A 25,423-nucleotide genomic window follows, 5' to 3' on the forward strand; every position below is an offset into this window, starting at 1 on the left:
CATGGGAAAGCGTGTTTGATCAGACTCCTCTTAGGCAAAGGCTTAACAGAGAAGCCTGTTTTGTTTCTAGCACACTCTCCCTTTATGCATTCCTCCTATGTCTTAAATAAAGCAGTATGTGTATCTGTGAGGTGATGACAATGACTGTAGATATGTTTAATGGAGCACAATGTAGCATGGTATATTACAATTATCTATTCTAATCAAATGTAAGTGGGCTCTGTAATAACAGCTGGGGGTGAATATACTATTTGATTATATCTGTTTTTAGATAAAGTACACAACCTTGACAAGCTGAGCAAGAAAGTAAGAAACTGTGCATCTATTATTCTCTTCTATGAGCAATCTTCTTGCTAATGTGCTCCTGTACCACCTCCAAAAACACCTGTGATATTTGAGCAAGATAATCCTTTTGCAATGGGACTCTCAGTGGCACCACAATGTCTCTTTGCAATGTTGGACTTTTCCATTTGGATCCTTTTCCATTTGGATTTCATTATTTGTGCTCAGTAAATCTGTCATCACAGGATACATTTGTGTCTGTAAGCATAGAATCACAGAAGGGTTAGGGTTGGAATTAATAATTTAAAAATCATTTAGTCCAACCCCCTGCCATGACTAGGGACACCTCTCTGGGCAACCTGTGCCAGTGTTTTACCACGCTCATTGTAAAAAATTTCTTAAATTTCATCTAAATTGAACCTCCTTCATTTTAAAATCATGATCCCTTGTCCTATCACAACAGACCCTGCTAAAAAGTTTGAGTTCATCTTTCTTACAGCTCCCCTTTAAGTACTGAAATGCCATAAGGTCTCCCCATATGTATATATTGGAGGCTCTAAGAGTTGGGAATTGATATTCCTTTTCCCTTTGGTTTATGGTAAATCTTCAGTAATATGACCAGAGCCTGGAAACTCTCTCCATGTTAATGTTTCTTGCCAGAGCAGGGTGAACAGGGCTTGTCCTCAGCCTGTGGGACAGCTGTCCCAGCCACCCGAAGATAAGACGGGTAAGAAAAGAAGGAGGGAAAGGTATTTGTCTCCCCCATCCCTTTCAGGGACTACATGTGGGCACTGGGTGATGAATATTGTCTCCCTGTGGAGAAGTGGTGAGGCCTGGGAAAGCCGGTACAGCTGCATGACAGATGGCTGTCTCTTGCTAGGCAGAGGCAGCAATGCAAACAGGGGGTCAGGCCAAGTGCATTGACTTAAAATCTTAACTTTAACATTTAATTAACATTTCCAAAGTTTCCTTGATCCTTATGAGACTTTTCCATTCCTGTTGAGAACCAGCCAGTATTGTTGTTGGGCAGATGCCAGGTTTCCTGGCTTTAAGTTTGTAAGTCTGAACCACACTAGCTGTTTCCCAAGCTTTATGTCTTGATCTCTGATAACATATTCACATCTCAGATGGAAATAGCAAGTCTTTACAGAACTCCTGATTTTTTCCACCCAAGTGTGTGTCTGTGCACATACCCTGCAGCCAATCTGCTTGAAATTCGCATCCAAGAATTGCACCAAGGTTTGAAATCACTGCTTGTAATGTGGTTTTTTTTTTTTTTTTTAATGAAAATATAAAATATACATATCATAGGATATCAAATAATGCATCTATGGCTGGTTGCTGGGAAGGGTAGCTTTCAGCTCCAGCAAGCATGACAAACATGAAAAAGGATATAGAGGTGTGTAGAATAAAGGGATCCAAAACCAGAATAGAGCAGTGAGACTTTAGAAAGGTTTGGGGTGAATGCCATTAGAAATCTCCCTAATGAACACAGCACTTGGGTCTTGTTAGAAAAGCCTACAGAGTAGAAGGCCAAAAAGAGTGCTTGGAGAGGCTGTCCCAATGATTTAATTATACATCTAACCTGAGCTAATGTAATACAGTCTTATACACCAGGAGGATAAAATACTTGCTTAGAAAGCCTTGCTTAAAGAACACTCTTAAAGGAAAATTCATGTGTATTCTGTATTGCTATGTTGGCATATTCTGTATGCTGAATATGACATGGTACATTTGAACAGTTTCATTGTCTCCTCTGACTTTTTGGGGGAGACAATATTTGTTAGAAGTATGATTTGGAAAAGACAAATATCTGAAAGGACAAATGAGGAAATGCAGATACTTTGTGAAGCCTTAATTTGTGATATAAATTTAATTTGTTATTAGTCTTCTCATTCTTGCTCTGTTTTTTAACTCAGGCACTGAAATCCTGCAAATGGTGCAAGTCACTCACATGGCAGTGCATGGCCTTGTCTGCTTCTGTTTGCTAAAGACAGTTATTCTTATCTCAGGTGTATAGTCACCAGAGGGAGGTGGACACATGGGCCTGCTCTTCTCACACTCATCCCAGGGGAAAAACAAATAAGTAGTGACCAGAAAAACTTCTTCAGGTTAATGCATTTCTATGAAGACCTTTTCAGGTGATGTCTGCTATGGGCTTATTTGAAAAATATAATTAAAAATCAATATAAACAAGCAAAACCAACCTTTTCCTAGATATGATCATGTCTTACTGAGGCAGCCATACCTCAGCCAGCAACACCATCTCAGTAAAGTGTTTCACCTGCATCAACAGAGGGCACGATTCCCGTAAAAATCACCCTCACTCTTTTATTTAAATGAAGCCCAGGCAAAGCTTAGCTGCTAATGCTTTGAGCCTTTGGATCTTAAAGAGAAAAGCATCTGCTGCTGCTGCTCCCCCACACAAGTGTCCAGGTGGTTTTGGGCGGGCATTCTGCATTTCACAAGGGCATTGTGCAAGTGTTAATGTAAGTGGACATTATCCAGGCTAATTTCCCACAAGCTGTTGAGGTAATAGGTCTCCAGTTTTTTAAACTGGTTGTTTGAACCTGACACTAAAAATCCTTTTAAATGTAGCCTATTGAATCTATGCAGCCAAGACTTGTTTTTTTCTGGTGGTTGGTGTGTCTATGTTCCTTGTGGAAGCATCAACAAAGCATTGCTTTCATAAATTTCAGCCTTAGTCTGTATGTCACTGGATTTCAGACAGATCCTTCTACTTCAGTAGTTATTTGAGAATAGTCAGGGCTCATGGTTTGCTGTTATAATCCTTCTGGTTATCTCTCCCTGCAGCACATCTTACCATCTGCTTTAGCATTGCTCCCTGGGGCATCGAAATTCCTTTTTGCTCTCTCTTTCTAAAAATTGTATAATTGCCTTCATTTCTCTAGTCAAGGAGGAGAAATTAGCTGATTTTAGAAGCAGAATAGAATTTTTTTTAGGATTAGCTTGCAGCAGAGTGTCTTCAGCCTTGGTGGCACATGGAAGAAAGCCCTCAGACCAGTATACACCATGGTCCTGGGGGATTCAGCTCTGGGTTTGGGCTCTGATTTAGTTCCGTCTCCCATGGATGTAAAATAGCAGTTTTGCTGTGGGCACACCAAGAAGCAGCTGAGTGTGTTACTGAGCTTGAGGCAGACGAGGGCCCAGGTGGGAAGGAAGGGGAGGGCTTCCTTTCCTTTTCCCCGTCCTATTACTCAGGGTGGATGAGAGTTGCAGGCGCAGCTCAGTCTTGCTACCTGTGCTTTAGAGAAGCTAGAGAGAACTTCTGGGTGATGTTTGTCTGAAATGATGAAATCATGGGAGATGTTACAGCAAATGCAACATTGCCTGCACCAGCTCCTGACAAGGTGTATGTTTTATAAGGAAACCACAGCAGCAGAGTCCTTCTGAGAATAATCCAAAAGAACATGGCTGTTCTGCATGTGGGCAGGAGCAAAACCTGACAGTCTGGCAAACTCTGAAGAGCAGTTATCCAAAGAGACTCAGCTGGGCAGTAGGGACAGGAGCCCAGCTGTGACTTTCAGCAATTGCTGTTGACTTGGGTATCTGGCTATGGCCACTGCTAGTACAAAATGGAGGCTGGTGGAAGCTATGTGTCACCCCAGGGTGGCATGGAGACGGTCTGAGATGAGACTCATTCTGGAACATTATGTCAAAAAATAATGGAACAATCTTGTAAATGCTTTCCCTGTGCTCTTGATTTTGTTTTGCCATTTCTGGATAGAGTAGGGTGTTTCTCTCATCTTTGAGTTCATTACCCAAAACTCTAAGGAAAAAATAATAACTAAAAAGAAAGTGAACAAAAGCAGGGGTTGTGTGCACAGTGTTGCAGATTGCTCTGCATATAGGTGAGAAACTGTGTCTCACAGTTCCGACTTGGGTACTGCTGAAATAGAAGTATCCTAGGAGATGATGTTTAGACATTGAAGCACTTAGTGTTTGCAACCTTGCACTAACTTCCCCATTCACCCTTTACACTAGAGCTCTCCTTGAACATGCAGCTGTGATGGAGAATGTCATACTGGAATCCATTTAATGTCCTCTTGAGAACCTTTAGAAGGCAGATTCTTAGCTGATATAGGTCAGCATGACTTGCAGGAGCTGACATTTTGAGATTCACTCTCCACTGAGACTAATTAGATAATGTATAGGAGTAAGTTCATGCTTTGCTGCATGGAGTGAGGTCTGTGCTGGTTTTCATGCAAGAAATCAGTGGAAGAAGCTTATGGCTGGGAATAGCAGGCTGGCCTAACCAGGCACCTCCCAGTTTGTGTGGAAACCCTTTTGGCTTCCTTAGGGTCCTCAGAAATTAATCAGCACAATCAAAAATATTTCCTCTCTGCTCCCTCCAGGGTTCACTATAGGCTCAGAGTTTTCTTAACCAACCTGTAAGAGGAAAGGTAAACCATGCACCCTGCACGAGTCCTCTCTGTTGATGGTCCCTCCTGCTTCACTCAGGTGGCCAGATAAGGGGAAGGTTAAAACTCTCATTACCTAGAAGCTGTCTGAAATCGGGAAACGACTAAAGTCACCAGCTTGGGAATTTCACAAGGTAGCTGTCGGTTTGACCAAAGCCAGGCTCAAATGAAGCCTGCCTTTTAAAAAGCTTTTAGAGAGTGAAATCTTGGGCTGACAGGAACAAGGCATTGTAAAAATCAAGCACTAATAAAGTTATCTATTTTAAGCTTGTTGCGTGTATAGGAAGAAAGAATAATACAGTATAATTTGAGATATTGATGTGTTTGGAGCTGTTTTTACTTTAACTTCTGTAACAGCTAGTGATGGATGACGCCATTCTAATGAAGAATATTCTTCCATAGAAAAGTAGTGATTTTCTTCCACATTTATTGTCCTTTGGGTTTTGAGTTATTTGTGGTTTACTCTCGGTTGCATATTATATTATTTTCCATTTTTTTTATTTTGCTGAATCACAGCTTGGTTTTCAATTTCCAAGGGACGCAGGAGCTGGTAGCTATTTTGTGGGAATATATACTGCAGTGCTGGGGAGTAGTGTAGCTCAAAATACAAGGGACACCATAAACAAACAAACAAACAAAGAAATAAACCAACCCCACAAAAAAAACCCAAAACAAAAAACCCAACCAAACAAAAACAACAGCTTGTGCTTGGCTGTAGTAGTTGGATTTAGCACAGTGATGTTCTTGTTCCTGGATTGTAGGGAAAAGCAACAGAGAAGAAAAGTCCCCAGCATCAAGGGCCCTCCACCTCATGTTTCAGAAGTATATTTTATCTGTAAAATTAAATTTTCAATTAGGTGTAACAGATACCTCTAAGGAAAAGAATTTATTGATATGCTGTGAGGTTCTGCCAGAACAGCTTTTTCAAAATGCCACTATATAGAAAGCAGGAAAGGAAAGCCTAGATTTCTGCTTTAACTTTAGAGAAAGCAAATAAGGCAACTGCTACATCAGCTGTGGTCTTTGCTAGGCTGTTTGCTGATAAATGAGGAGAGATGTTTGAATGCCATAATTAAATATCTCAAACATCAGGCCATCCATTACTTTTCTTTGAGTCAAGAAGTTTGTAGAAACACAGTCACTGCAGACTTGCTGACTCAAGCCCTCTCTGTTCCAGGGTCAAAAGAGAGTTGCTAAATACAATTCTGACTAAGCTATTCAAAGACATTCCCTTCAGGGACATGTTCTTAAAATTCAGTCTGTGAAGATACATGACTGACTGTGGCTGTGATTGCTGTGGCAGTGAGAATTGCTGCTGGCCCATTGGAAACAATCTCCTAAATAATGGAAGGAAAGAGCCTGTCATAATAAGATTTGCATAGGAAAATTTGTCTCTAAAATTCACAAATTAATTAATTATGTCTGGTAACAACAAGAAGTGTCCTCTCTTGTGTTCAGTCTAGAAGATGTGTAGAGCAGTATTCGCCTCTCACAGGCTTCTGACAAGTGCAGTTTTGCCTTTGGAAAGATCACAGTTAAAGAAAAAATTATGGCAAGACTCAAGGAGTAAAGTTTGCAGAGGGTACAATTTTACTGATTCTTCACATGGGAGAAAAATATAGATGCCAGCTGAGCACTTCAAAGCCCATAAGCCAGATCCACAACTGTAGTTAAAAGTCTATTGGGCTCTCTTTCAGGTAAACAATATTTTTTGCCCAGACACTGTACTGGGCAATATTTTTTACCAGTTCCAGTTATTGGAAACCAGTCATTGCCCAGTACAGTGTCTGTACAACCAGTGCAGCATTTTCCATTTCAAAGCAAGGTGTTATTCCACAGGGTTTGGGGGAAAATGGGAACATGCCATCTGATGTAGAGAAGATCTCTACAGAACATGAAATATTCCAAGACAAAGGTTTGCAAACATCCCAGCAATTCCAGCCTAGCAGCGTGGTTTAGGAGAGGAGAAAGGGTAAGCATCCACAGCTCAGGGAACATGCTGTTGGTGGAGCCTGTGCAGTTGCAGTCTGCTGTGTGGAGGAAAGGCCATGTACCCCAGCCGCAGAAACAGGGTAAAGCCTGACACTTCTTGGGGAAGGAAGGTGATCACAGCCTGATCACTTTAAAATGGAGAGGGAATTTTGCTTTCCTACTGTGGATTGATTGAATTCAGACTACATCTGTCCTGGGTGTTTAGTAGAGAAGATGGTACAGGAACAGGGAAGAGGACAGTCTGTAATTTTAAGTGCATATATTTTACATGTCTCTGGTTCTAATATGAATTCTTAATTCTTCCTTGCTGTCTGTCCTAAAGTACATCTTTACTGAAGTATAATTTCTACACTTCAAAAATGAAAGTTCAGTCATTGTGATTTTCATATAACTATTTAAAATTGAACTTTGATGGATACAAATGGTGCAAAGGTCTTAAAAGATGCATACACAAACACTACTGTGTTTCTCAGCCTACAATATTATGTATATAAACTAGTGCTACCGTACCTCATGGCAAACTTGAGACATTGGAAGGCCAGCATCTTTTTCTACAAAATAAAAAATGGGATAGAATAAAGCAAGAGTAACCTGTTTTGATTGCTAATTCTGTTCATAAAATGCAATCAGGCCTGAGATTGGGTATATGATGGAGTGAAATCACTTTCCCAGTTTCCACTTGATGAGATGTTCCCAAACAAATACTTTGTTAACTCTGGAACAAATCAATGTGCTGAAGCAACCTTTGGGCCCCAACTTCTTCTTCAAGGAGTGCATGGTTTGTGTACGTTAATGCATGCAAAGTCAGATTTTTCCAATTGATCTGGTATTCAGAAGTAAAATATAATAGCTGATAGACATGCTTAGCCTTTCAGCAGCAGGAAGAAGTCATAACTGTCTTGTGAGAGAATGCTTTGGTACTCAGGCATATTCACATTTGACAAAATGAATTTTTTATCATTCTGAAACACTTCTGTCAGATGAATAAAAGTAATTCAGAATATGTTACAGTCTTTAGGATTAAATTATGACTATCTATGGTGTATTTTGCTGTATAGTTTATCAACTAAATGGAACAATTATCTAGAGGTAAATTTCACTCTACTTTTCTATTAATCTCTAAATAGATAGTGTTTTTCATGCTGTGTTCCAAAATCATCTGCAAAACATAATCTGTTGTCAAGATTCAAGTTGTTTGACTGTAGCACACTCTTTACAGATAAAAAAATTCATAATGCAGCACTCTGGTCTCAAAAAAAAAACCCAAAACAGCAATCAAAATCCTACCAAATCCTGGGATTGTTTATTTTTAATTCTGTAATAAAACCCAGATAGGCAAAATTTGGTTATTTTCAGCATTTTAGACAAACTGTGCCTATATAGATAACTGTGTACATGTGAGATGAGACTCCAGTTTTATCCTCTGCTAAGAGGGAGTACTATATGGAGGCTATATGTGAATTTTTTATGATCAAAATATATAGTACAGCTGTGTGAAAATCTTGAATAAAACGTACCAAGGGTAAGAATATGAATAGCGTTATAATCCAGACTTTCTGAGTCACTTTGCCATCATCTGCATTTTCACATTTCTTAGCAAAAACCCATTCACAAGCTTTGCTAGAAGCAAGACTGGAATGTCTTTTATCATCTGCTCCATTTTCATGGTGCCTTATGGTTGAGAAGTTTCCATAAAGCCTTATGGCAGTTATTGTTATCTTCATAGATCTGTGTAGAATCACTTCTCTGCACCTTCTAGGTGTAGAATATCTTCTTTAAAAGGGCTGGTTTGAACTGCTGTGGCAGATTAGTGACTGTCACACTCAAGATGTACCCGCAGATTAACTTCATCACTTGAAAAAACATAAATAGAGCTTATGTTTAACATTAGGTGATTCTCACTCTCTCTGTTCTCTACATTAAGCATACCAGACTAATACTGGCTTGATGCAAGCAGTAAGTAAATTAGAATAAATGTACAGGATACAACAAGCCTGAGATGCCAAAAGGTGGAATTATACAGGTTAGTTCTCAGAGATTTGTTTTAGGCAGGCAAGAATTATTTGGAAAATACTTCTCAGATATTGGGGTGCTGTCTTTTTGGTTTTTGGTTTGGATAGTTTTGTTTTGGTGGTGGTTTTTGGTTTTGGGTTTTTTTTGGAGGGTTTTTTTTTTTTTTTTTTTTTGAGATTGAAGCTATTTCCATACAAAAGAGAAAAACGTCAAAAGGACAAAAGTATGTCCTCAGCTATTAAATCTCACCAGAGACCCCCACACAAACTACAAATCCATCCCCTCTGCTTCAAATTTGCCTTTACAGTCCAGCAGTATGACAGCAGTTTAACAGGACAGTGATGCAATACAGTGAGCCTCTGTGGTTCCAGCTTTCCCTTGCTCTCTGACTGCTGCATCTGGGAAATAGCCAACCTCTGGGAAGCTCTCTGGAAGCTCGTGAACCTGCTGGAGGCAGCTGGCTGCAGCAATGTCACAGTCATGCCTGCTCCTGCCTGGCAGCCTTCTTTCTGAGTCATTTCAACTGCATGCCCATATCCACAGGACCCTAGCACCCATAAGTCACACTGACCCACCCCGTAAGTCTTGTCCTCTTCATATCTTTCCATTATGAGCATTACAGATGCATTGGCAGAGGTACAATGCCTCAAAATCTCAAACAGCAGTTTTCATTTCAGATGTGTTATTTAGCTCTGCTCTATGACTCAGTTTCTTGTCAGTGAAGAGTTTCCATCCTAAGAAATAAATCAACTAAATAGGAGACAGTGACCCAAGACAAGGGGTGACTCATTTGCCAATTGAAGCTCAGCTTTAAATACTTCAGGACAAGAAAAATATGAACAAGTTTTATATTTTGGTTGTAGCACTAATGTTTTCAAATGGACTTTTGAAGTGGTTTACTTTTTGGAGTTCAAAACCAGCTATGTTTAGCATATAGTAAAATAAGTAAGCAAAAATATTTCATTATAATTATGTCTGTACAAAAATAACATTCTGCAGAAGTTAAAAAGTATTCTAAATATTTTACATCTGTGAGAATACTAATTAGTTCTTTGTATGGTAGAAATATTGAATGAAGCACTGAGAAATGTTTATGAAGGAAGTCTTTATACAGAGGTTTAGTAGAGAGAACCATATATTCAATTTGAGCATTTCTGTGTGATCAGATACATTAATAATGGCATTCTGTTTTTTTTTTTTAACTAATCTGATAATTAGTCATTTTTGCCAGTAGGGTTGCTAGTGTTTAATTCTCAAGTATTGAAAAAAATGTGATTTTGTTAATGCACAATTCCTGCAAAGCTGAAGATGGATGTACAACAAATACTTTCACACATTCCCTCATGTCTGCCTCATGGCCAAGGCAAGCATCTTGTAACAACTGCATTGCCAGTAACAGGGGTTATGACTTGATTACCTAGTGAAGATCCTGAAGTAACTTCAGTTAAAATGAGCTTCAGTTAATATGAGCATGTTAAATATATCCAAAAATCAGTCTCTTAAAGCAGAATCTAAGACGGTTTTGCATTGCTTTTTATTACAATTGTTTGGAGTGGGAGCTTGAAAATGGCGATAGTGGATGAGTTTCTGATCTAAACCAGTATTCAGCAATGAATGAAGCAGCTTTGAGACACACATGAAAAGGTTCTGATATGGGCAATCATAAATTAACCTTTCCAGAAAATAAAGCTTTTTATAATCCTGTTTGATAGGAAGCTGGTGTGTGCCCTGCATAATGAAAGCTTATAACATTGCCAATATCATGGCTTTTTTTAAATTAAATGTTTTAGCATAATGATAGTTTTTATCATTCACAATGTAGTTCAGTTATTGTTTTGGATCCTGTGAAGCTCTTTCCCTTTGGGGTGGAGGAACATGTAGCTCCTGGATAATGCCTTTTTTCCAGTAATTTTCAAAGCAGTTCTAAAGAAGGTCACTATAATGAAAATATTCTCTTTTTTAAGCTGCATAATGAGTTTTTTGAGATAAACTGCTTAAGAAATGGTTTCACAATTTAAAGTATGCCATTCTTTATATACGTGTAGGAGGGAAGAAGCAGAAAATCTACCCTGCTTTCTTTTCAGCCTTCGTTTGATTCTTTCTTATAATCCATCACTTGTTTTCAGTTATTTTCCATAAGGTTTCCATTTTCATAAGATTTCATCTTATATAAAACACAGAGAATGAAATTACTGCCAGAAATATTGGAGTCCATGTATTATCAGCAGGTTTGGGTCTCTGTTGTGAATGATCCCACTCCATATTTGGCCCTCGTTTAATCTGAGCTCATGTGAATATTAGCAGTGTTTCACTGTTTCTCAGTCTTGGGACCCCAAAACCCCCTACAGTTCCAATCTGTGAGTCTGGCAAGTGTCCCCTGAGCTAAACATCTGCACTTTGGGTTTTCCTGTTGTTTGGCAATGAGGAGCAGGTGTGTGTGTGTGTGTTATCTCTCCTTTCTGTGACCATCTGGTAAGCTTTGTGGTGCCTGCACAGGAAATCAGGACAACACACAATGTGACACTGGAAACACCATCTTTCTGCTCTCCAGCTCCAGCTGTCTCACTGGTTCATCCAGTGCAGGTCCCCAAGGCAGAGGGCAGTGATAGCAAGGCTGTGGGGTTTGAGATGAACTGCTGTGGCTTCTGACTACTGGTTCTGAGCAGCACTCCTTGGCTCTGAAAATGAAGATTATGCTCCACACTGGAGAAATGCAGGAATTATGTCAGTAATTTGCAACAGTGTTGGGAAACTGTTTTTGAAATTATTAAATGGATGAATTTGCAACAGCAATCTGAGTCTAACCCTTGCCATGGCCAAAGCAGTGATTTAGGCTCATTAGCTGGATGAAACACAGCAAAACAATTTTGAACAGCTTTTGTTACAAACTGTTTGTAAGTTATTATTTTAGATAAGTCCTTGATTTCTTGTCAACATCATTAAAGAAAGGTGGTTTTGTGAGCCACTTAGCTCTATAATTTATGTGTTTCCAGATTGAAGGTGTTCCCCACCATGTTCTTCTTCCTCCTTTTTCTCCTGGTGTGAAAAACCTTAGTAGCAGGTGCCAAACAATTATACATTCCCATCAAACTTGGCTTTGTATTTCTCAATTCTTCTGTCTTACTGAGCCATGTATTTAGTTTTTAGGTATCTTCCTTGCCCTCTGGGAACACAGAAGCACCAGGAAATCTGAACTCTCATCTTACATTTTTGAATAAGTTTCTAATCTGCAAGTGCTGCTGTACTTGCACAGATCCATGGCAGAACTCCAGCAATGTGCAGCAGGAAAGAGGTGTCTTGCATTACTCACACTGGGGAGGCAGCAGCTCCTGTACCCAGGCACAGATTGGCCCATCCCTGAATATTTAGGGCACGTGTGATTCCCTGGCTGGCGCCTGCCCTTGGATGCTACTGGAGACATGAGCCATGAGTAGCAAGGGTTACTGGGCCATGCATCACTCCTGTTGAAGTCACCATGCCTCATTATGTAGTGATAGGTGTATGTTCTCTATCCCCCAGCCCTTTGAGGAGTGCAAGCTTGTTCATTAAAATAGCAACAATGAGGGTATGAGACTGTTTTCCCACTAACAAAAGTGCCAAATTAGGCAAACTGTGAACAAAAGGAGCAGCAGAGAGAAGTTTTCTACGAAATCCATGTTCTACCCCAACAGCAATCAGATCTTTAGCTTGTGTAATGTTTCATTATCCAGACAACATTGCTCCAGCACCACAATTTTGATTCAATGTCTGGTATCTAATGCTTTATTAATTTTTAATTTTCTTTATTCGCTTCAGTGGAAATACCCAACTAGCACTGGAGACAAATAAAAAATTCTGTTGCCTCACACATTTCATTAACCTTTCCTCTGCCTTCAAATTCTTCCTTCAAAGAATTTCCTTCTGAGGCTTCACTGTCATGTCAGGAAACTACTTTTTCCCTTTTATGGACACTAGGGTGTATTTAAAACATGATGCTCCCAAAGTGTGAGTGCTCAGGCATGTCCAGCCAAGAGATGCCACACACCATGGCCTCATTTTAGGACAGTTTGGGAGATCAGTAAGATGTAGTAGCCAAGACAAGCAACTATGTGTGACTCTAGCCTTGTATATGAATAGAAGAAATTATTTTTATAATAGCTTAAGTATCAAAACTCTCAAATGGGCCAAATTTCAGGAAGCCAGCCTTTTCCTCTGCTTCTCCTTTCTCTTTTCTTTACCCTTGAGAAAGGAGATACCCTTGCTTAAGGACAGAAATAAAGGGAGGAAAATTGGGACAGATACTACAATATCCTCTGGGATGAAGGCCTAATCATATGTTTTCTGTCTGTCTATATGTTCTCATTATCAATCTGTTGTTAAAGGCAGGACATGCAGAGGGAAATAAATAGATGCTTGATTTGCATGAAAAAACTTAATACAGGTTATTGTACTAGACAAGAGAAAAATATATTAACTTAGGATCTGTAAAAGCATCAATGGAAACAATAACTGAACACAACAAACTTGTCAGTTAAAACCTCTGTCTCTGTGTGCAGCAGGAAGCTTGCCTGTGTCACTGCTTTGCTAATGGTCCAGGGTAGGGCACCAGCAAAGTCCCATGGAAGAGGGTATCTGGCCAGTAGTTGACCCAGTATCATGGTTTAGCCCCAACCAGTAGCCAAGCCCACGCAGCTGCTCACTCCTCCACCCGCAGCCAATCCTCTCCTCTTGGGGAGAGGATCAGAAGGGTGAGAACTGGAAAACTCATGGGTTGACGGAAAGCAAAAGCTGCACATGCAAGCAGAAAAAAACCAAGGAATTTATTCAGTGCTTCCCATGAGCAGGCAGGTGTTCAGCCATCACCGGGAGAGCAGGGCCCCATCTGACATAATGTTACTTTTGAAGATAAAACTCTGTCACTCCAAATGTCCTCTCCTTTCTTCTTCTTTCCCCTTTATATCCTAAGCATGATGTCACAATGGTCTGGAATATCGCTTTGGTCAGTTTGGGTCACCTGTCCTGGTTCTGTCTCTTCCCAACCTCCCAAGCACCCCCAGCTTCCCTGCCAGAGTGTCAGTAGAAAAAGCAGAAAAGCCTGCTGAGCAGGCTGAGCATTGCTCAGCAGCAACAAAAACATTTCTACATTATCAACCTGTTTTCAACACAAGACCAAAACACAGCCTCATACCAGCCCCTGTGAAGAAAATTAACTCTACCCTACACAAAACCTACATACCTAGAATCAATGCATTATTTGTGTGACATTTTGGAGCTTCAAAAGTCATAAAAACAGCTTTTGCCCTGGGAAAATGGCAATACAGGTTTCATACAGACAGTGAATGAAATACTTTCCATGGTTCTACAGCAATGTGCTTCGTTTCATAGCTGCTGATTGTCAAGAAGCCCTTGTGTCATTAATTTCCTCCTTCCTCTAGAACCCCAGCATCACATCATGATGGTGGACCTGGTAAGACCTGGCAGACTGTCCCTACTCCAGGCCTGCTGCTGCTGGTTCCAGCAAGGGACTGCACTGGAGGCCACACAGCAGAGTCCTTAAATTGCAGAGAAGTTGTGGGAAGAGAGCAGGGCCAGATAGTGTCTTTTATAGCCAAATCAATCCTGAAAGGTGTGGAGATTGGAGTGGAAACATTATTATTGCAGACAATAAAAAATAACATTTTTCCACCCCAGGAGCATTCACCCAGAGTACTGAGTAAATTGAAGGCTTGGCTTTGCAGGTATACATGGGTGATCTCTTCTGGTTTTGCTCTCATCTCATTGTGAACACTCTCATCTTCCATTTCAGTTAGGACAGGCCAAAGATGGGATAAACCTGTGCTGGAGCACCACCCACGGCACCACCATGGTCCACTCAAAAAACAGTGCTTATTTCTGAGCAAGGGAAATGTCAAAGTTTCATGAAGGATAGAGAAAGTGATACTTTTGTTGAAATGTCTCTGAGGCAATGAGTAACCCCTCTTGCACCCACTGTTAGTGTCCAGGAAGGCAGATCTCATTGTCTTCTCACTGTCCCTTCTCAGCAACCTCCAACTTTTACTTCTGGCCTCTTTATTTGGCCCAGTACTCCTTTATTTGACTTTCTACTACACCTGTCGAGCAGCAATGCCCAGCATTACAAATGTGCAGAAACGTTTGCTGTAGCTGGATGTATTGATGTGAATGTGTGATGATCTTTTATGAAGGTAGGGGCTGGTAAGAGCAAACAGCAATGATGTATTTGCTTCCAGTAAGAAGTTTAGCATGCCTTTATCAATTTGTACCTAAATTCCTCTTGGCTGTTGTGAGTGAAAGAGATGCACATTTTACTTTTACAGCTGTCACTGAACATGAGACATCAGTGCCTCTGTGCCACAAGGTAAGGCACCAGTAGCCTGCTTCCTGGGAACATTGAATCGTAAAGCAGGGGCATGAAATCTGCCTGGATTTCCCCTGGATGCTTCTGACTGTTTGTCCAATGCAATTTCCTTTCTCAGAAAAGCCACTTGTACAACACAACTTGGACTATTGCAAAATACAGGTGTAGAGGAAGAGATGCTGATATGAAATATCCATAGGGAAAGGGTTGTTTATTCCCTAAAGGTTGTTTCTTCCACCTATTGTGATCCAAATTCAAAATACTGTCTAGATCAAATAGTATGTCTGGAGCAGAGAAGATTTTTCGTTTAAACCATTCTTGAAATAAATTGCTGCTTACTGTGTTGTCTTAGAGTGATTTGTTCATGTTTGCTGTTCCTCTTTTCTGCAGTCTTGCTATCATACTTTTGTTCGTCTGTGAACAATTTAGTGTAACTAAAAGCTCCAGAACAAGACCTGTAAAGACCACAGTGACTCTTGTGAGTTAACTTCTGAACATTTTGGAGCAGCTGCAATGTTTTATCTCTTTGGGGTTGCAAATATTATGTGATGCCTGGGGATAAGGTAAGGAAAGACAATATGGGAAGTTTGTATGTATAATTTTACATGGAAGGATTATTAACTTTGTGGGAAGTAAATTGTATTATAGCTGAGGGATATGACTATTTGATTTCTTGACTGGGGCAAAGCTTTCTGTCTCCCAGTAATTCACTGTTTCAAAACAGATCCTGCTTGCAAGTGTTAAGCATGAAAATGAAGGTGAGTGGTGATGCAGGGGGTCAATGACAGGATTACAGGGTTCAAGACAGAAACAACCACATTGACTCTAAGGTGGTTTAAGCTGCTTGATTTTGTTTTGTCTCAGTACGAGCAGGTTTTTACACTATTTTTCTCGCAGAGCTATGCATTCAAGCAGGTGGGGAGGACTCATTGTTTGGGACTGTCTTGTCCAGAAATGATCTCACATTTCAGCTGTGCTGGGGTCTGCACTCTCTCCCAGTGCAGCACTTGGCAAACCAGGTCCCTGGTGACACCTGGTGAGGCAAGCTCTCAGTGCATGTTGTGTTTGCTTTGCGACTTGTTGGGGGTGGGGGATGTGTGCAAGTCTGCAGCTGAAAGCATAGACCATGAGTTCACCAGTAACAAGCAGAGAGCTGCGGCTGCTCCACATTCCCCTGACACGTCTTCCAGTCCAGATTTAATTGGCTGCAGCTTGAATTTGCATTTTGGCTTTTTTGACATTCATCATGTGGGTAATAGATGCACACACAGGCTGTTCTCATACAACAAGGAAGGTGCATAGCTAATTTGAAAGCACTTGTGAAAATTCCAGATTCAGAGGCTTATTAAAACAAAAGACTCTAAACTGCTAGGTGTACTTCTCTGCAGTGAACCTGGTTATTGCTGACATTCACCCCACCTTACCACAAGCTGTTTTTTGCCTTTCTTCTTCAACACGCATACATCCGTAAGGGAAATTCTGCTATTGCATTGTACAAGCACTTTCCAAATGCTATATTTACACAGAAATAAATGTTTTGTATTTCAGGTTTTAATCCATTCTTTCATACACTTATTTTTTCAGGTTTTTTATATATTTTCCCCACAGCAACATATTTGGTTCTTTTTTTTCTTCTCAGCTTCTGGGTTATTTGTGTTTCTGTTTTTATCTGCAAAAGTCAATACAGTGGGCCAAACTCAGCTTTGGTATAAATATATTGGATTAAATGTGCAGCATTATCACATTTTATACTGCATTTAAATATTAATTATTAATGCGTGTACCTAGTACATTGATTTAAAGGGCACTGCATAAGTTAAATGTTCATCCATAAAATTAAAACCATTCCTGGCCACACTGAGTGACATTGCAGAAGTATTCTGCTGCTCTCACCAGAATCCTGGGCAATTGCAACACTGTTTGTCAGACACTGACACAAAAAACCTGCAAAACCCTAGTCAGCAGAGAGTAGTGTGAAGAAATGCAGCTTTCCTTGAGCTCTGCAACTCGCTATACGTGTGTGTAATTACCACAAGCAGTGGGGAGGAAATCCTAACTATCCTAACTATGAGACACATACAGACAGAAATATATCTTTTCATACCTAAAATTACATTCTACAATTTTTAGTACATTTTTACTTTGGTTGCACTTCTTGCTGACCCTATCTGGTTTTATAATCTTCAGAAAAACAATTGCAGAGAATCACAGAAAGGGTTAGATTGGCAGGGACCTTAGAGATCACCTTGTTCTAATCCCCCACTATTGGTAGGGACATCTTCCACTAGGTTGCTCAAGCCACTTCCAGGTTGCTCAGGCCTCCATTCAACTTGGCCTTGAACACTTCAAGGGATGGAGCATCCACAATTTCTCCGGGCAACCTGTTCTAATGTCTCAGTACTCTCACAGTATTTTTTTTTTTTTTCCAGTGATATCCAATCAAAATCTCTTCTTTCAGTTTGAACCATTCCACCTTGCTTTGTCACTATCTGCCCTTGTAAAAAGTCCCTCTCCAGCTCTCTTATAGCCCACTTTAGGTACTGGAAGGCTGTTAGAAAGTTCCCTCAGAATCTGTTCTCCTCAAGGCTGAAAGATCCCAAGTCTCTCAGTCTGTCCTCCTAGAAGAGGTGCTCCATCCCTCTGATCATCTTCATGGCTATCACTGTTGAGTAAGAAACAACACAGACTCACCAGAAGGCTGGTTTGCACAGCACCCCATGTCTTTAATTTGGATCCTCTTTTATACATTGTTCCGACACAGATAGACCCGATTGGTCAATTAATCAATACATTTCACCTGATGGCTAATTAACAAAACACGTTTCTTATAAACAATCTTTGAGAAAAACAAGAAAACAAAGAGTAGGAAAACACCACCTGCAGGTTGTTTATAGTAATAAGCTATCATTGTTTATCTTTAACTCCCTAAAGTCTCACAAGCCGATTCTGGGAAAATTTACCTAGTTTTCTCGCTCTCTGACCAGGCTGTCACATCCACACATGGCCCTTCTCTTAGACTCTCCCCAAAAGGTCCATAACCTTTTATGCTGAGGACCTCAAGCTGGATGCAGCACTGCAGCTGGGATCTTACCAGAGCAGAGGGGCAGAATCCCCTCCCTGGCCTTGCTGCCCACACTGCTTTGGATGCAGCTGAGGATAAATTTGGCTTTCTAGCATGGACAACCTTTTACAATTTTGAGAAACCTGCATGTTCATGAGAGGGTTTTTTCCCCCACATGTGTTTCATGAAGGGATGCATGGTAAATGCTTGAGCCCACTCCTTGGTTTACTCCAGCTTCACTGTGTTCTCAGCCAGCCTTGCTCCCTGGGGATCACACGGGTCCCAGGCCAGCCTTTCTGAGGGCTGTTCTGCAAGGAGTGGTATTCACTCTCTTTGTTCGGGTGACAGACTCTGAGAGCAGGCAATTACATTTCCTGAAAGGGAAAAAGGCATTAATCCCTCAGTGAAATGTTGTGGCAGTGTTGACACATTCTAGGGAAGCAATGCCTCTGCCCTTTGTGTCAGTTCCAGGATCCTGAGTTATACCTTTTAGCAATCAGTGGCAATGCTACCAATTTGTTGTTAGCATTAATTATGTCTGAGATGATAATTTTTTTTATGCTGGCACATATATTAATAATAGGGATGTTGTCTCCAGCCTTAAAAATCAATAATATTGGGGGATTCTTGTTTGCATTTATCAGTGAAGTATCCGGGAATGTCTCAAGTGCTACAGCTTACCCCAGCAGTATCAATGTTGTGCTTCTCAGGAGCTGCTGGACTGAGAAAATAAGCTATGAGTAAAATAAAACTGCAGGTAATATTTTCTATTTCTAGGCCTAGAAAACCTGTAGGATAAAGAGTTGGTTTAAAACTGTCCTTTAACATTGTTTTCAAATCATTGTTTAGCAATTCACAGAATATTCTGATTTGGAAGGGACCCACAACTCTTAAGGGAATAGCCCATACTGAACCTGCAATCTTGGTGCTATTAGCACCATGCTTTAAACAACTGAGCTAATCTCTGTCCTGCAACAAAAAATAAATATGGCTGCATTTGTCAGCAAAAATTTATTTTTCTTCTAAGGCACAAGATATGAGTCTTCTTTATATAGTTCAACTGTAGGGGAGTGATGTTTTGCCTGGGTACTTCAGCATGTACAGTAACGTGTACACAGCCCAAATCCTGCTCTCATGAGTAGCAGCAGCTGGGGCTTGGGCCATTAAATCTGCATATGATAGCTTGTGCTGTGTAATGTTGGGAAAAGCCCCTTCTGCAGATTAAAAAGCCTTGTAGTAGGCTGGTGCAGGACTTCGCAGAGTTTCTCTATAGTAATTTCTCTCCAGAGTTTTATATGCAGAATATAGTTGTGCTGTTGAAAGAAAATAAAGATATGACATGCCTCTGGTTGTATGTTGTGTCAGACAGCAGGAAAAAAAAATACATTCATGCTTGTTTTTAATGCTGTGCTTTTGCTTTTCCTTTGGTGCATTGCCATATTTTTTTTCCATGTTCAGTTTTAAAAGAGAAAGAGTATATTTACACTTTCTTCTGTGATGAATAAAAAATACAAAGATTATATTTACATTTTCCTTTGTGATGAATAAAAAACCCCAAAAGCCAATACTTCTCTTCACCGAGACTCTAATTTATACCAGATGGATTGATCTACAGGAACACAGGAGATTTTGCTGTGCATAAAATATGGGACCGTCACAGCTTGTGCTCTATCAGAAAAGAGCTGGTCTATGGATTATATGGTTTATAGCAGAAAATGTTTTTAAAGTTTTGTACAGGTAGCTGACCAGTTAAACCAGCTCTGTAGTGCTCTGAAAGACTGCCAGATATCACAGCATGCTTTACTGACCAAATTGCTTGGGATTCTTTAATGCCATTTCCCTTTTTCTTATATGTCTGCGTATTGTAGTATAGTTATACATAAGGTGTTTTTCTGCTGATCCTGCAGAAGCATAAATGGAGCAAAGCTTCTGAAACTGATGAAGACAAATAAGATTTCTTTTGCATACATGACATGGAAAGCTTGGTCTCCAACTTGTGCTGAACCTATACATGCATTTACCTTGTTTCACCCATGTATTCTTTAATGCATGTTTAGGTGAGAGGTAACAACCACACAGACACACACACTTTTCTGTGTGCATATGAATATATGACAATGTGCCCTTTAGTTGCCAGAATATCCTCAACACATTGCCTGATTCTGTAGGGTATAAATTTCATACTTTTTCATGTAGGTTTTCTGAACAGGATGTACAAAAAAAAAAAAAAAAGAAAAAAAACCAAAAAAACCCCAAAAAACCAAAACAAAACAACAAAAAAAAGAACCAACCCCCCCCCAAAAAAAAAAAAAAAACAAAAAAAAACCAAAAAACAAAACAACAACCCACCAAAAAACCCTAGTAGGTAGGGTTTTGCTCTTTATAGCATTAATTTTATTTCAGCAAATTTTAGAATGGCAATAATAACTTTCAGTGCCATTAGTGGCTTCATCCAAGAGACTCTGAGTTCTTTAAAATCAATTACATTTTTAAACAATACATCAAGTACAGTACTTGCATTTCTCTATAAGGCATAAAATACTTTGGAGAGGTCAGGCTCCTGTCTGCTGTCTTGATTCAATGAAGTGATCCAAGGATGAACTGAGCTGGAATATTCTGACCCTTAGGCAATTTTTCAGCCAGTAAACCCCTTAGTCAGAAGCTGAGACTTAAGCAAATGCTATCAGCTGGAAAACAGGCATTTTGAAAAGAAAGAAAGGAAGGGGATATCTGGATAAAGGGTTGTCCTGCACCTTTAGACACCTACAGATTCAAATAGATGCTTCATTACTGATTTCCTACATCCCTGCAAGCATTCATCAAAGCACTAGTGTTATCTAAATAAAGAATACTTTTAAATGGCCTTCACTTTCACCTCAGTGGGATAAGGCTTGCAATCTGCCTAACTTGGTCTGTTCTATTGGTATAGTAGCCCATCAGTACAAGGGAAAGCAACTGTTTCAGCTCAGGCTGAACCTCAGCCCTTCCTGAATCACCAAAAAAATCAATGTAACTATTGTCCTTTGCTGCTGTTGCTCTGCACAGCATGTCTTCTGAAGGGCATAGAAATTTTTGAATTATCTACATTTAGTGCAGAATGATTCCCACGATATTCTTTTTCTAAGGTATGTGCTTAAACAAGGGCATCCAGTCTAGGATTTCACTTGTATTGATAGTGGGAGAGTTGTGTACATCCACAAAGATCTAAAAGGTCACTGCCCAGTTCCCAGGTGGCACATGGATTTTCTGGATGACATAAAGAAGTTAAATGTGCTGTGTTAAATCTTCTGTGTGCCTGAGTCTTGCATTGAATAGGGAAATATGTGCTTAGGCATGCTTGGGCATTAGCCTCATCCATTTTCTCTTTTCCAGGCACAAATATTAACAGCAAATCTCCTCCTATGAAAATATTCACTTATTCTTACAGAAAAGCAGCACAGAGACAATTGGGTCTGTATTTATGATCCATACTGGTGAGACACACAAGGAGCTGTGCAAACCCCTTCACCATCCTAATATTCACATTGAATGCTACAGTGGAGTTACTGTGAATAGGGGTGGGGAACTCAGCTCCCCACAGGCTTAGCCTGGAGCCTGATGAACAGAACTGCAGGGAGCAGCTGGAGCTCTGCCTTGGGGAGGATGATGAGTGAGGTGACATTTTATGTATTAGGATTAAAGGGCAGAGTAAAAAAGGTGACACTGCAGTGAGTGTTTGCTACAAGCCCTCTGATGAGGAGAAGGATGTGGATGAGCTCTTTTGCAGACATCTGGAAGTAGCCTCACAGTCATGAGTCCTGGTTCTTGTGGGCAACTTCAACCACCCTGCTGTCAGTTGAAGGAAAAACACAGCAAGGCTGTTATAACAATCCCTGAGGTTCCTTTCAGGTCACCCCTGATGTTAACTTTCTTGTAGAGGCTGTGAAGGATCCAACAAGGAAAGGTGTACTGTTGGATCTTATACTAATTAACAAGAAAGACTGGAGGCGGCCTTGGATTGAGGGACTGTGGATTGTGGAGTTCGGTATCCGGCAAGAATGAAGAACATCAGATTGCAACCCTAGACTTCAGGAGAACTAATTTCAGCCTCTTCAGGGAACTTCATGGACGAATGCCATGGGAGTGGTCCTGCAGGAAAGTCAGTCTGACAACCTGGTTAGTATTTGAAGATTCCTTCCTCCACGTTCAAGGAAGGTACATTCATCCCCACAGGCTAGCAACTGAGAAAAAGGGACAGAAGACCTGCACGGTTGAACAAGGAACGGGGAAAACACAGACATGGGGTGGAAGCAGGAACAGGATCCCTAGGATGAATACATGGATATAGTCAACATATGCAGAATTGCAGTGAGGAAGGCCAAGGCGTAGCTGCAATTAAATCTGACTAAGGACAGGAGGAAGAGCTTCTTCAAATATATAAGTAATGAAATAAATGCTAGGGAAATTGTGGGTCTGCTACTGAATGGAACAGGGACACTCACAATCAAGGTTGTAGAGAAGGTTGAGATACCGAATGCCTCTTTGCTTCATTCTTTACTGCCAAGCCTATCCCTTAGGGAAACCCTGACTCAGGAGACCACGGAGAAGACTTGGAAGAAGGAATACCCTCCTTTGGCTGAGAAGAATTGGGTTAGAGACCATTAAATCAAATTTGACATCCACAGGTTTGGACTTGTGGCTCTGATGGGTGCATCCATAAATGCTGAGGGAACTGAAGCTTCATTGCTATTTCACTCACTATTGTCTTTGAAAGGTCATAAAGATAAGTGGTGCCTGAGGACTCGAAGAAAGCAAATGGCACCCCAGTCTTCAAAAATGGGAAGAAGGGGGACATAAGGAACTACTGGCCAGGCAGCCTCACCTTAATCCCTAGAAAGGTGAAGGAATGGCTCATCCTGGTGACCATCTCTGAAGACAAAGACAAGAAGGTGGCCAGGAGCAGTCAGCATGGATTCATCAAAAGGAAGTCATGCTTAACCAACTTGATTGCCTTCTAGGATGAACCAACTACATGAATGGATGAGGGGAGAGTAGCAGATGGATGTCCTGGACTTTAGAAAGTCTTTTCATGATGTTTCCCATAATATCCTCATGGACAAACTCATAAATGGGGGCTGGATGAGTGGACAGAGAGGTGGATTGAGAACTGGCTAAACAACAGAATCCAGTGGGTCAAAATCAGTGGCACAGTTCGAGCCCTGTCACTGGCAGGGTCCTCCAAGGTTCAATACTGGGACCAGAACTGTTTAACTTGTTTATCCTTGACTTGTAAAAGGTGGAATGTGCCTCCTTAGCAAATTCACTGAGATCACAAAACTGGGAGGAATGGCCAACACTCTGGAGTGCTGTGCAGCCCTTCAAAAGCCTTGCCAGGTTGGGGAGATGGGCAGAGAAGAACCATCTGAAAGTCAACAAAGGCAAATGAAGCGTCCTGCACCTGGGCAGGAACAGGCTCAGGCACCTGGGGCTGACCTGCTGGGGAGCAGCTCTGCAGAGAAGGACCTGGGGGTCTGGTGGACAACAAGCTGTCACTGAGTCAGCAGCGTGTCCTTGTGGCCGAGAAGGCCAATGGTATCCTGGGGGGCATTAGGAAGAGCACTGCCAGCTGGTCATGGAGGGTGATTCTGCCCTTGTACTCAGCCCTGCTGAGGCCACACCTGGAGTGCTGTGTCCAGTTCTGGGCTCCTCAGTATAAAGAGACTGGAACATCTTTCTTACCACGAAAGTCTAGGGGAGCTGGGCCTGATTAGCCTGGAAAAGACTGTGAGAATTTATTATCAATGTATGTAAGCGCCTGAAGGGAGGGTGTCAGAGGATGGAGCCAATCCCTCTTTGATATTGCTGAGCAATAGAATGAGAGGCAAAGGGCAGAAACTGATGAACAGGAAGTCCCACCTCAACATGAGGGACAACTTCTTTACTATGCATGTGGCTGAGCTCCAGAACAGATTGTGCAGAGAGGCTGCAGATTCTCCTTCCCTGGAGATGCTACAATTCCACCTGAATACAGTCCAGAATCCTGAGGACCCTGCTTGAGTAGGGAAGCTGGACTATATGACCTCCAGTGGTCCTTTCCAACCTTAACCACTATGTGTTTCTGTAATTCTGTGAATGGAAGTCCTAGTCCTTAACCCCTGCTTACCCCATTGAATAGATATCCTTACTCAGTGCCATGTCTTAGCATGCATTTGGGTTTCTGTTGTTTTTGTGCACATGTATTTCGGTGCCTCAGATGGTAATGCTGCCCACATCTCCCAGAGGAGCTCAACATCATTTCCTGAAAATCATTTAGCAGAATGACTGTGGGGATCTGCTGGACTGGACTGTATTTTTTCTCTGTACAGCAGTTTTGAGGATTTGCAGCTGGTGAGGATGTTCACAGCAGAGCCTGTATCTGTCTTTCAAAAGTTTCCATTGTGAGCCTGGCAGTTTCCTGCCTTAAAAAAAATGCAGTCTTTGGATTTAATTAATTTTCAAAGGCTCAGTGTGCTTTAATTACATTGTCTGAATCTGCAGAATCATAAAATGGCGGCAATAGGTTTGAGGGGCTATAAGGGTAAATTTGGCTTCTGCATACTGTCTTTGGATGAGCTTTTCCAATGACAGGAAGTCTAGACATTTGCCTTGAAGAGTTAAGCTTTTAGGAGAGATGTAATGTATGCGTTAGTGTCCCACTGTAAATAATTCACAAAATGTCAGCTGATGTCAAGAAATGGGAACTTTTGAATGCAACTGAGATGATCAGTCATGACTTTGCTTCTAAAGCAAGGCTGGAATTATGCAGGAACAATGTAAAGTACTTTAAATATTCAGACCTTATAAACTGCTCATCACAGACATTAAATTGAAGAACACTCTTCTTTCCTCCCCTACCTTCAAGCAAAATCTTTGGCAGAACTTCCTGTCTTGGTATCACATACAGTTGACAAAATCCCGGTGCTATAAAAATTTGATAATGCAGGAAAAAAAATCAAAAGCCATAAAACACATTAAAGTGACTCTTTAAGCCTTCTGCCTGTTTTTAGAACAACCCCGTCAGGCATTGTTTCACACATCTGTCTTTCACCCAAGTAAAGAAATCTCTTTTTTTTTTTAAACCTGGGAGAAGAAATTCACTCCCACCTTTCAGGCCTCTGCTTTCTCTCTTGGGTAGCATATAGATGGGTGCTCTAGAAGACTTGGGCCTGCAGCAGCAATAGCCAAAGCTGAGTGGTCAAAAACCATGCGGAATGATTCTACAGTCAGCATAAATGCAGAATGATCTGTTTTGTAATATGG

At 40.8% G+C, this 25,423-nt stretch overlaps 1 long non-coding RNA gene across 1 annotated transcript; it reads right to left on the reverse strand.

The window, feature by feature from the left end:
* Positions 1-404: 404 nt before the first annotated feature.
* On the reverse strand, positions 405-12,127 carry LOC128821580 (uncharacterized). Its single transcript, XR_008441154.1, has 3 exons — positions 12,040-12,127; positions 7,227-7,267; positions 405-540 (listed from the first exon to the last, which is right to left on the reverse strand). It is a non-coding gene; the product is annotated as an uncharacterized LOC128821580 (long non-coding RNA).
* Positions 12,128-25,423: the final 13,296 nt, after the last annotated feature.

This window comes from Vidua macroura, chromosome Z, assembly GCF_024509145.1.
Source record: "Vidua macroura isolate BioBank_ID:100142 chromosome Z, ASM2450914v1, whole genome shotgun sequence".
NCBI classification, from domain to species: Eukaryota; Metazoa; Chordata; class Aves; order Passeriformes; family Viduidae; genus Vidua; species Vidua macroura.